The 5,000-nt window shown below is 53.5% G+C and overlaps 1 non-coding gene across 1 annotated transcript in view; it reads left to right on the top strand.

Annotated features, from left to right (window-relative positions):
• Nucleotides 1-4,454: 4,454 nt before the first annotated feature.
• LOC124621030 overlaps nucleotides 4,455-5,000 on the top strand; it is a 1,910-nt gene continuing 1,364 nt past the window's right edge. Inside the window, exon 1 of the ribosomal RNA XR_006980520.1 lies at nucleotides 4,455-5,000. This exon is cut by the window's right edge and continues 1,364 nt beyond it. This is a non-coding gene — a ribosomal RNA (small subunit ribosomal RNA).

Here is a 5,000-nt window from a genome sequence, read left to right as displayed (position 1 = left end):
ACCCACAAAGCCTGCATCCTCTGTCGACAACAGCACCCCAACGCCAGCGCCTCTGCCGCACGAAGTCGTGGACCGGCAATCACTCCACCTGCACCCATTCGTGCCCCACCCCAACCGCCCAACTCGCAACTCCAGCGGATGAACGGCGGACTTTGCTCGCACTCGCAATGTGCAATCCACCCCTATAACGTGCGTTTCATGAAGAGTTATGTCCAATATGCGACATTCCCGCTGTCCATATACATGAGCTGCGAGCTGTACCACGTACGAGCTACAGACGCGATCGCGTTGCTCTCTGTACGAATGCAGATGCTCAGCGGCAGCTAGGAGGCGCTCCATCCATGTCGGTACCGGTGAGCGTTGCACTCGCAGTCGCAAAAACGTACGGCAAGTATATTACTCGGAAGAGTCAATGACAGTCCAAGCCCCCCCTGCGTGGGAAGAGTCTTCCTAGGCCATGACCCACCGGAAGGGCGCAGCGTCCCCCACCCCAGACATGTGACGTCACACTATCGGTATTGACGACTAGACTGATTCCTTATAATCATTTGCCATACACCGGTGGAAGCTGCCGAGACGAGTAACTACGTGGCGGCCTCGCCGTGTCACTAATGTACAGAGATACAACAGTTTCGACTGGAACCGGATGAAACGTATACACGGCGCTGATTAGTAATAGATAGAGCCATCAAAATACAGATAATGTATACAACTGTCCGTATACATGCTGAAAGACTCTGCTCACAATCACAACCACACGTCAGCCAGACACTCTTATCACGCACTACTCTCTGCCTGTAACAGGCACAGAGACAATATGTAAGCACCGGCATGGAACAACACCCAGTGCATCCTCTCCGCCACATTAGACAATCCACACTATCATAACCAGACCGGGAGGTCCACTCACAAAACAGAATATCCCACCCTTCCGACAACCACCATTGCTCAGCTAAGCCACCAACACCCACACATGTCCTACACAGGGGTACACCCAACATCACAATACTGCCTCCTGTCACAGCACACAAACAATGGCAGGAATGAAAGACACAGGTCTGCCACAAGCATGGAATCAGAGCGCCGCCTGTCATGAGCCAAAGGTGCACCCTGACATGGCAAATCAGATGATGCCGCAGTCATTTACTTACGATAATCACAATCAACAAACCGGCCCCCCCCCCCAAAACACCTTTCCTTACAACAATGTGTACCTTAACCTAACCCGTATTGTGCCTTAACCTAACCCGTATTGTGCCTTAACCTAACCCGTATTGTGCCTTAACCTAACCCGTATTGTGCCTTAACCTAACCCGTATTGTGCCTTAACCTAACCCGTATTGTGCCTTAACCTAACCCGTATTGTGCCTTAACCTAACCCGTATTGTGCCTTAACCTAACCCGTATTGTGCCTTAACCTAACCCGTATTGTGCCTTAACCTAACCCGTACTGTGCCTTAACATAACCCGTATTGTGCCTTAACCTAACCCGTATTGTGCCTTAACCTAACCCGTATTGTGCCTTAACCTAACCCGTATTGTGCCTTAACCTAACCCGTATTGTGCCTTAACCTAACCCGTATTGTGCCTTAACCTAACCCGTATTGTGCCTTAACCTAACCCGTATTGTGCCTTAACCTAACCCGTATTGTGCCTTAACCTAACCCGTATTGTGCCTTAACCTAACCCGTATTGTGCCTTAACCTAACCCGTATTGTGCCTTAACCTAACCCGTATTGTGCCTTAACCTAACCCGTATTGTGCCTTAACCTAACCCGTATTGTGCCTTAACCTAACCCGTATTGCGCCTTAACCTAACCCGTATTGTGCCTTAACCTAACCCGTATTGTGCCTGAACCTAACCCGTGTTGCGCCTTAACCTAACCCGTGTTGCGCCTTAACCTAACCCGTGTTGCGCCTTAACCTAACCCGTGTTGCGCCTTAACCTAACCCGTGTTGCGCCTTAACCTAACCCGTGTTGCGCCTTAACCTAACCCGTGTTGCGCCTTAACCTAACCCGTGTTGCGCCTTAACCTAACCCGTGTTGCGCCTTAACCTAACCCGTGTTGCGCCTTAACCTAACCCGTGTTGCGCCTTAACCTAACCCGTGTTGCGCCTTAACCTAACCTATGTTGCGCCTTAACCTAACCTATGTTGCGCCTTAACCTAACCTATGTTGCGCCTTAACCTAACCTATGTTGCGCCTTAACCTAACCCATATTGTACCTTAACCTAACCCATATTGTACCTTAACCTAACCCATATTGTACCTTAACCTAACCCATATTGTACCTTAACCTAACCCATATTGTACCTTAACCTAACCCATATTGTACCTTAACCTAACCCATATTGTACCTTAACCTAACCCATATTGTACCTTAACCTAACCCATATTGTACCTTAACCTAACCCATGTTGCGCCTTAACCTAACCCATGTTGCGCCTTAACCTAACCTATGTTGCGCCTTAACCTAACCTATGTTGCGCCTTAACCTAACCTATGTTGGGCCTTAACCCAACACACGTTGGGCCTTAACCCAACACACGTTGGGCCTTAACCCAACACACGTTGGGCCTTAACCCAACACACGTTGGGCCTTAACCCAACACACGTTGGGCCTTAACCCAACACACGTTGGGCCTTAACCCAACACACGTTGGGCCTTAACCCAACACACGTTGGGCCTTAACCCAACACACGTTGGGCCTTAACCCAACACACGTTGGGCCTTAACCCAACACACGTTGGGCCTTAACCCGCTCTGTAATTGTCATACGACGCGTTAAATTAGTGTAGTGTTGCCTAACTGCAACCCCCGCAATATAGTTTGCCACTCGCACTGCCCGGTCCCCAGAGTATCGCTTCATGTTAAACACCTTGCAGCTATACACTGTAATGCGGATGGCAGCAGGACGTACATGCTCAATGCCCTTCGCAGTTGTTCATTGGCATTCGCATGGCGAAGCACAGCCTACGTTGTGGTACGGCTTGTGTCAACTGTCCGCTGATGTTGTACGTCCAAATGACACACTGTACTGCACATTGGTCCTCATGTACTGAATGATACATCGTGGTACATGTGTGACCGTACCACGACTGCGCCAACAACGGCGAACCATACGGTCCAAATATTGTGCACTCAGCTACGTGTCGTCTCCCTATAAGAGCTGGATTGCAGTATGGTATGCCGTGGATGGCGATCAGCATGAGCCGTCTGTTGATGTAGTGGCGCGTGTTGTCAGACGTAGTCGTCTCTTCTCACACACCGTGATAGCATGGTGCACTGCGTTCCACATCTGCGACATGCGACAGAGGCCGGTTGACAGTCGTTCGCGCAATGGACATCGCATACGTACGGGGGCCACCTTCCACGTGTTCGCGAAGCGTGCACATGTTGTTGCGTGTATGTGGGCAGACATAGTGTGTCGTGACACCTGACACAGGCATGCAACAATCGTTGAATTTGCAAATGGCGATGGACGTCTACGTTTGCTGGTGACATTACGCAAATGAACAACTGGTAAACCGTTGTGGTGCGGTTGTTCTCGCTAGAGGTGAATCAGTGATGGCGACGATCGGTTGAGCTACCAACCGGTTGTTTCAGCGATACCCACCATGCCCACGAACGTGAATGGCATGTGGGTGTGAAGCGATACGCGGCGGTGGCTGGGTGGGACCGTCCCCGGCCGGTGAGGGGGGGCCTCCCGGCGTGCTGGCCGCGCGGTGCGTGGGCGCACGCGCTACAGCCGGCTGGTGGGGGCGGCCAGTGGCAGGCGCGCCGGCCGACGGAGGCGGCAGGCGGCGCAGCTGCGCGCCGGCGCACCCTGCACGCGGCGCCGTGCGGCCAAAGTAGGTCCTCGCGGGCCCGGTGCGAAGCGCGGTGGACATCTGCAGTGTGCTGGTCCGATTGAGGACTGTGTGCGCTGAGGATGCGCCGCCGCCCGGCGCTCGGCGCCGCGACGCCGTCTGCTGCTCGGTCGCCTCTGCGGTTCTCGCAGGTGGTTTGTATCGCAGCTGTGCGGACGTGTTGGCGCGTGCGCTGTGCTGGGAGAGTTCGCTTCGGCACCCAAGTGGGGCTTTTGTCCTTCTGTGGCGCTGGCGTTGGAGCTGCCGGCCACCGTAGGTGGCGCGTGTTGTCTCCCGCCGGCAATGCCACGACAGCACGCTCCCGGGCCTCTGTCGGCAGCGGCAAGCTCAGTTGGGAGCACGGGTGGTCGCACCTAAAGCGTCTACTCGCCAAACTCCGGGCGATTGCGCCTCTCTCGAACCCGACCAAGTACTTAGGACGGCGCTGCGCGCCGCCGGGACCTGAGAGGGTTTCGAGGTGTATTGTGCAGGGGAGCTCAGCCTCCTCCTGTTTGCAGAATAATTGAGCGGACGCTTGCGTGTTCGCGCGGGCCCCCGGGACACACTCCCGGGCGGCCGGCTGCTCAGCTCTAGTTGACGCAGCTCCCTGGTTGATCCTGCCAGTAGTCATATGCTTGTCTCAAAGATTAAGCCATGCATGTCTCAGTACAAGCCGCATTAAGGTGAAACCGCGAATGGCTCATTAAATCAGTTATGGTTCCTTAGATCGTACCCACGTTACTTGGATAACTGTGGTAATTCTAGAGCTAATACATGCAAACAGAGTCCCGACCAGAGATGGAAGGGACGCTTTTATTAGATCAAAACCAATCGGTCGGCTCGTCCGGTCCGTTTGCCTTGGTGACTCTGAATAACTTTGGGCTGATCGCACGGTCCTCGTACCGGCGACGCATCTTTCAAATGTCTGCCTTATCAACTGTCGATGGTAGGTTCTGCGCCTACCATGGTTGTAACGGGTAACGGGGAATCAGGGTTCGATTCCGGAGAGGGAGCCTGAGAAACGGCTACCACATCCAAGGAAGGCAGCAGGCGCGCAAATTACCCACTCCCGGCACGGGGAGGTAGTGACGAAAAATAACGATACGGGACTCATCCGAGGCCCCGTAATCGGAATGAGTACACTTTAAAT

The sequence above is a fragment of the Schistocerca americana genome, chromosome 6, assembly GCF_021461395.2.
Source record: "Schistocerca americana isolate TAMUIC-IGC-003095 chromosome 6, iqSchAmer2.1, whole genome shotgun sequence".
Taxonomy (NCBI): Eukaryota; Metazoa; Arthropoda; class Insecta; order Orthoptera; family Acrididae; genus Schistocerca; species Schistocerca americana.
The sequence above is the reverse complement of the archived record's forward strand: the minus strand, read 5'-3'. Positions and strand labels throughout refer to the sequence as shown.